Source organism: Mustela nigripes, chromosome 9 (genome assembly GCF_022355385.1).
Source record: "Mustela nigripes isolate SB6536 chromosome 9, MUSNIG.SB6536, whole genome shotgun sequence".
Classification (NCBI taxonomy): domain Eukaryota; kingdom Metazoa; phylum Chordata; class Mammalia; order Carnivora; family Mustelidae; genus Mustela; species Mustela nigripes.
In genome coordinates, this window is record NC_081565.1 from 60004546 (window position 1) to 60012460 (window position 7915).

At 35.3% G+C, this 7915-nt stretch overlaps 1 non-coding gene across 1 annotated transcript; it reads right to left on the reverse strand.

Annotated features, from left to right (window-relative positions):
• Positions 1-7593: 7593 nt before the first annotated feature.
• Positions 7594-7699, reverse strand: LOC132025225 (U6 spliceosomal RNA). The gene has a single exon (XR_009406490.1). It is a non-coding gene; the product is annotated as a U6 spliceosomal RNA (small nuclear RNA).
• Positions 7700-7915: the final 216 nt, after the last annotated feature.

Sequence of the window (7915 nt, forward strand, 5' to 3'; positions counted from 1 at the left end):
AGGGCAAGAAGAATTGGCTAGAACTGAATATATGACCTGCAAAGAAGTTCACCATTCTGAAACAGTTTCATCTGTAACAATCTAAAGCTATTCCCAGTGGCCTATGAGGATTGTATGGTTTCGTGGGAAGGGATGATCAAACCTTCAGTGTAATGGGAGGGTCCTTGCCTCCTGGAGCTTCACATAGGTACAGACATAGTTCATTATGATTGAATAGAAATGTAGCCATTAGTGATTAAAACCTAATTTAAATGGTTTGCCAGGTGGGTGCCTGGAGGGCCACAGTCAGCTAAGAGACCCACTCTTGATTTTGGCTCAGGTCATGATCTCAGGACTATGTGATCCAGCCCTGTGTGGGGCTCTGCACTCAGCAGGGAGGCTGCTTGAGGATTCTCTCTCTTCCTCTGCCCATCCCGCCTCCCTCTCTCAAATAATAAATAAATCTTAAAAACAAAACAAAACAAAAACTAGTTTGCCAAGAAGGAGAAGTCTTCAAGAGTTTCATTTATTCTTCTTTCAAACATGGGTTAATTATCACACCATTGGGCTTCCAAGAATTACAATGAGGGGGTTCAAATGTCATCTATTAATTAGTGTTTGTTTTGGTATGCAGCTGTCAAAATTTGACAACAGATGAGAACAGTACATTTGACTTCTTCAGATATAAATGCTTGGTGAGGGAAGGCATCTATGGCAATGTTTGTTATTTTAGATTAGAATTTTAGGGAAGAGTTTTGATTCAGCCTAGATTCAATAACTGTTATCACCACCATGACTTGTTACTTACAGGTGTAATCCATGTATTTGCAATTCTGGTATAAATGTTATAATTTCTGGGGTATGTTTGTGTGTGTGTGTGTTTGCACATGCATGTACTTTAAGTCATGGAGAAGAAAGGTATCACATTTTGCTTGACATAGCAACAACCAAGTGTCACTCAGAATAAATACTATAATATAGGGCAAATTTTCTCCCCAGGCATTTATGTGTAGTTAAGCTTATAGAATGAGTTTTAAAATGTTAATATTTACTGAGCATTTATTGTACCTAAGTCTTAGCTCTGAAATTTCTGTAAGTGCACATGCATTATTTAATTAAATCCTTACCACATCCTATTAATAGGTACTATTGTTATCTCCAATTTACACATGAGGAAATTGATACTTAGGAAGTATAAGCAATTTGCCTAGGGTCACTCAGCTAGTAAGTGGCAGAGTCAGGACTGAAATCAGCTATTTGCGGCTCCAGGACCAGTGGTCGAACAGCTAGTAAATGGCAGACTTGTGATTTAAACACAGGTCTTTCACCTCTAAAGCTTATGCTTTTAAGCAGCTTTTATAGCCTTGGTGTTTAGAAAGCAAGCTAGGAAATGCTGTAGCTAAAGAGACTATGTAGAAGCTGGACCCCAAAGCAAATACATATATATACTTACAAAATGAAACAAAATAAACAAAACACAAATTAGTTAAATGTCCTTTGCTTAATTCATGATTGCCTAACAGGCAAGGAAATGTCTTATCTCATAAGACGTAATATCCCTTATCCCATAGGTTTCCTCTCCTTTTTCCCCCTTAGCTCAATAGGATCTATGCTCCAGTTCTTAGACCTTTCCAGAACACTCACTTGTGTTTTGTTTCCACAATAGCTGGGACCCCAGCAGTGTTCTCCCTTCTTCTTCCCACTCTCAGCACTGATCTATCGCATGCTCCCGAGTCAAGTGACGGGAGGAGGAAAGGGGGCAGGCCTTCCTCTCCCCACCTTTTCCAGGGGCGACTGATTTCTTTCTTTCCTCAAGAGGAACGACGATAAAAACAAAACAAATCCAAAGACCACTTATGAAAATCCCCAGGAAATTCTTTTTCCAGTGTTCTCATTCACTAATTTGGCTAACGTTCCTTATGGTAACAGACCCAGTGAGTCTTCTGTAATTGCTGTGACCCACACAGGCAAAAGGCTAGGAGGAAATCTCTTCTGCAACAGCCAATGGCAAGAATGAAAGAGGCAGGGGATTTTACAGAATGTCAACGCCTTTCTTGTTAAACCTATCCTAGTCTGGCTGTTCGAAAATTGTATAGGTTGTCATTTTAAAGCAATCTGATAATCAATAGCTTATTGTAATTCCTAAGAGCCCATATTTTGTTCTGTGTGTGTGTGTGTGTGTGTACCTGTGTGTTGTGTGTGTATGTAGTAAGTTAAGGAGTGAGAGAGTGTGGGACAGCTATCCATGAGAACATAATAGTTGTTGTTACTGTTGCTTGTCTTCAAGATGACCCCTTCCCTCCACAAGAACAATATGCTATGATATTTGGCTGCCCAAAGATTACCACTACCCTGCAGTGGCAACAGACTGATGTGTATTTCCATTGCTCCAGAGAGTTACCCTCTAATCCTTCATTTGCCACCCCAGCACAATTGCTCAGAAGCAAGAGGAGGGATAGTTAGAGTGCATGCAATCGATTCCAATCTATCAATCACTTAAACTACAGTCTAGGACATCAGGAGGTAAGGAATGAAAGAAAGGGAGAAAGAAAGGAAGGAAGGAAGGAAGGAAGGAAGGAAGGAAGGAAAATTAAAAGAGAGAGAGAAAGAAAGAGAGGAAGGAAGGAGAGAGAGAGAAAAGAAAGAAAGAAGGAAGGGAGAAAAAAAGGAAGAAAGAAAGAAAGAAAGAGGGAGGGAGGGAAGGAGGAAGGGAGAAAAAAAGGAAGAGAAAGAAGGAAATCTCTACAACTTCGAATCAAGAAATGCTTGTACATTCCAGATTAAGGAAAATCATCATACAATTTGACTTGATTCTTTGACTTTTAGTAAAGCGACCCACTTTTCAGCAGAAAAAGGCTAATGCCTGTTTGTGAACACACAGTAATGAAGAAATACTGGAGGTGATGGTATGCATCTTTAAACTGTATTTATGGAAGAGCAGTCTCTACCTACAGTATCTTTGGGTTTTAGCATTAAATCTTCTAAGTGGGCATTATGGAAATGGGGTTTTGTCTAATTAATTGTAATTGGGTTGGGGGAATTTAACCTTAGTTCATATGTGCTCAAATATATAATTAAAAATAAGCAAGAGATTAAGTAGAAAAAAAATTCAGTAACTCAAGTAACTTCAATGTAAACTAATAAACATCTATTATATGGGGGAATAATCCTATTCCTTTAGGAGATCATAGATTACAGAGACACATATCCCATCCTCAAGCTGTTTATAATCTAGGAGAGGAGAATAAAAGGTTACACATATAACTGTGATAAATACAAGGGCCTCTAAAGTAGCTAGTAGAATTGACTCATCTATAATTACGTACGTTAGGGCTCTAAGTTTAAATTTCCAAACCCCTACCCCACATCCATAGCTGCTGGAATTGAAAGACTCTAGAAATTGAAAGGCCATTATGCCTTTGAATTATAGGAACAGGAAGGATATAGGAAGAACACTTCAGGCAAAGAGGTCATACAGGAGTCAAAGAGATTAATAAAATCTTCCATATGAGCATTTAAAGGATGCACCTGGTACTTAGGTTTGTAACTTCTTTAATCACTGAATTTTGTTAAATAAATATAACCTAAAATGAGCAATAAAAAATAAGGGTAAAAGTTGAAAAAAAAAAAAAAAAGAAAGGACAAGTTATTGCTATAGAAGTAGTACTGTAAAAATTCTTAGGCATTTGTCCCTCATACTTCTCAGGAACTAGTCTTCACAGAATTTGAATTTAACTTTCTGAATGTTGAAATTCCATATGTGTATATGCTTTTTGCAGCCTGTGTGATTTAGCAAAAAACAGGCAAATCTCTTGCTTTCATACTTACATTAGAAATGCCAGATGCATAACCACAATTTAGATTTGATTTTTTTTTCAACTCAAACAATAGTGTTCCTTTAAGCAAAATTGGCTTGACTATGAGAATGAATGCAAAAACTTAATGTTTTGAAATCTTGCAGAATAATTTGTTGGCAGCTCAAGATCTTGTTTTGCCAAGTTTTACTCCAAAATAATTTTCTTACTCAGGGTTGATACAGAGAATGGCAATTCTCACTGGAATATATGGCAGTTACACAACTGAGCCAACTAACAGACTGGGAGAAGGATGATGTCTTAGACTCAAGGAAGAGGCTTAGTTATTTCAGAGATGGGCACTTAGAGGCCCAAAGAGGTAGGTGACCAGTCTGAACTTACATTATCAATTAGTGGCAAAGGAAGGACTAGTAATATGTTTAAGCTGATAAAATTTCAAAAATATTGCCCTAAAAGAGAAAATTAGAACTATGGAAGAATGGTGGCCGAGGCATCCCATATCCATCCACTCAGGGCTCTGAGTCCAATTCAGTTACTTCTTGCAGGTCAATAGACAGGGGTGAGCCAAAGCCTCTTTGTATACTTCCTCCCCTATGGGTCAGCATTCTAGGGCTCAGTGCAAAAACCCAAAGCAAGGATAAGAAAACAGCCCTTCCTGGAAAGAAAGTCCATTTCAGTTCTCTAGACTTCAGAGTCTCCCTGACCCTAAGGCTCTGAAGAGAAGATGAACAATTGGGTTTTACTCATCTCTACCTCTGAGATTTGGAAACAATAAGAACACAGAAGCTCTGCTTTTGAGCACTGAGATAAGAGGAATGCATAGTCAGCTGTACATACAATAGGTCACCGGACAGGATGGCTGTACCTGCCATACTTTCAGGAGCACTCCTACATAAGATGGCCAAATAGGCAAATACAGAAATGACATTTTGTTAAGAAGGCACATAAGTCAAAGAGCAGAATAAACAACAACAACAACAAAATCAGAATAAACTGCTAAAGAAAGAGAATTGTTTCTTTTAAAAATTAGATCTAAAACAAGAATATGTAAAGATATTTGAATACAGCACTCATTATAATTTCTAACACTAAAACCACATGACATTTTTAATTTGAAAATTGAGTAGATGAAGTGAAAGAGAAAATCAGCACTATAGATGTTTGAATTGGTGCCTTGGAAGATCAAGTGGAAGAAAATGTTAAGTCATAGAGGGGGAAAAAGAAAAGTTCTACAGAAATATGAGGGGAAACAGGTACATTTTGGAAAATAGATTTATGAGAAAAAATGGAGGAGACCAATGGAAGAGATAATGATTAAATACATGATTGAAGAAGATTTCTCTTAGTTGAAGACCTGGGCCAGCAGATTTAAACAGCTCATCAAGTTCCAGATCAGACTGCTGAGATAGTACATACATCAAGATGTGTCCTTATCAAATTACTGGACTCCAGTGATGAAGAAAAATAAATATTTAATGCATCCAGACAGATATAAGTAATACACACAGAAAAAGAAATCAGTTGGACATTAATTTGTGCAATTCCAAAGCTATTAGATTATGGAATAGTATCTATAGGTGCTTTAGAAAAGGACTGGATATTATTCCTTAACAGCCTGTAAGACTTGTTTGCAGAGATTATGTCACCCATATACTCCATCTGAGGAAACACTTAAGGACTCAAACCAAAGAATAATAAATCTGAAGCTCATGATAGTTGGAATGGAAGAAGAGGTAAAATTGATGAGAAAAGAATTTGGTAATAGATTTATAATTAAATATCACTGAATAATTTAGGCTCTCTGGGAATTTGTACATTGAGGGATAAAAGAGTTTTTAAAATTGAAAAAGGGATATTGCTAGAAAAATTGTAACAATCGTGTAAAACTAAAAGTATTAAATTATTTGAGAAGGAGTTTGGGTGGGAAAAAGAAGAGTAAAACAAAAACATTCCAGAAGTTTCATATGGTGTGCAGATGGAGTTTTGGGAAGCTAGTGAGCAAGTGAAAATATTCCCAAGTTCTCTCCTTATTGGGAGGAGAAAGAGAGCAGAGGATTAAAGAGGCTTAATTAGGGAAACAGTTAAGATCTTGTTTTCATATAATATTAAATAAATGTGGGTATAATTATGGGTATGAGGAAAAGGAAGGTGATCATTTATGAAAAATAAAAGTATACTTGAAATCCTTGGGTAATAAGGAGGAAGAAACAATTAAGTTAATATAATTTAATTATTCAAATAAATAAGACAAAGAAAACAAATTAAATAAATAATGAAATACAGAGTATTGAATAAAAAATCAAGTATATCCCTATGCAAACATAAAAGACTGACTTCTTCCAATAAAGATCAGAGAATATTAGGCTGGAGAAAAATCAAATTCAAGCTGTTTGTTATTTACCAGAAACACAGTTAAAGTTAACTGGTTAAGTATGGAAATAAAGGTATAGACATACAACTAGGCAAATATAAATAAAAACAAAGCAGGAAGGGCAATATCAGATGAAGACTAGCTTTAAAATCAAAATCCCTGGATAACAAAAATAGGTATTATATAACTAGAAGATATGATTTATGAAGAAGGAAAAACAATCATAACTCTGTTGATACCAAACAACACAAAAGTTAAAGAAATAAAGCGAAAACTAATAGTGATTCAAAAGACCTCAGTAAAATATAAATGATGGCATATTTCCTCATATTTTTTAGAATCAGAGAGATCAAGTAGACAAAATATTAATAAGGGTACAGAGAAATGTAATAATATATTTGACCAACTTCATTTAATTGGTGTGTTGAATTTCATAATTAGGGAATAGAGAAATTTATAAAAATCAATTACATATTTGGATACAAATAAGACTTTACTATTTTTTTTTCTTTTCAAATTTTTATTTAAATTCTAGTTAGTATTTCTTTTGTTTTTGAGTTTGATCATTTTTTCATATGTTTATTAGCCATTTGTATTCTTTAATTTCCTCTTTATGTCCAATTTTGGGGGTGGAGGTTTAATCTTCTAATTTTGAAGAGCTAATTTATTATTGAGCAAAAAAGGTTTGGATTGTTAAGCTTTACAGATATTTTTTATGCACTTTTAAACTTTATTTTTGTTATAAAAAAAATTCTAGTTAGTAAACATATAGGGTAATATTGGTTTCAGGAATTGAATTTAGGGATTCATCACTCATATTTAACTCCCTGTGCTCAATGCAAGTGCCATCCTTAATAACCATCACCCATTTAGCCTATCTCCCACCCCCACCTTCCCTCTACCTCTATCATTTAGAGCCTCTTACAGTTTGTTTCCTTCTCTCTTTTTTTCCCCTTCTCATATGTTAATCTATTTATTTCTTAGGGTATTTATCATTCTCTGACTGACATTTCACTTAGCCTAATACACTCTAGCTCCATCCACGTGATTGCAAATGGCAAGATTTCATTCCTTTTGGTGACTAATATTCCGATAGATAGATAGATAGATAGATAGATATCACCTCTTCTTTATTCTTTCATCAGTCAAATGGATATTTGGGATCCTTCCATAGTTTGGCTATTATTGGTAACACTGTTATTAACATTGGGGTACATTTATACCTTCAAATTTGTATTTTTGTATCCTCTGGGTAAATACCTAGTAGTGCAATTGCTGGATTGTAGGGTAATTCTACTTTTAACTTTTTGAGGAACCTCCATATTGTTTTCCAGTGGCTGCACTAGTTTGCATTCCCACCAACAGTGCAAGAAGGTTCCCCTTTCTCTGCATCTTCACCATAATTTATTGTTTCTTATATTGTTAAAAAAAAATAAGGAACATTTTACAAGTTTGCCTGTCATCTTTGTGCAGGGGTCATGCTAATGTTCTCTGTTCATTCCAGTTTTAGTACATGTGCTACGAAAGTGAGCATTCAATAAAATTTTTTGATCATAAAATGCCACACCCTGAAAATCATCCAATAAAATAAGAAAAAATGTAATGGTAAAGCCATATCCTCTTTGAAACAATTAATGTCTTTCCTATTAACCTTTAACTTAAAGGGGAAGCAAAACTAATATTATGTTCTATCTGGAAAGAATGAAAAAGAAAACACTTTATACTAATACTTATGGAAAATAGCAAACAC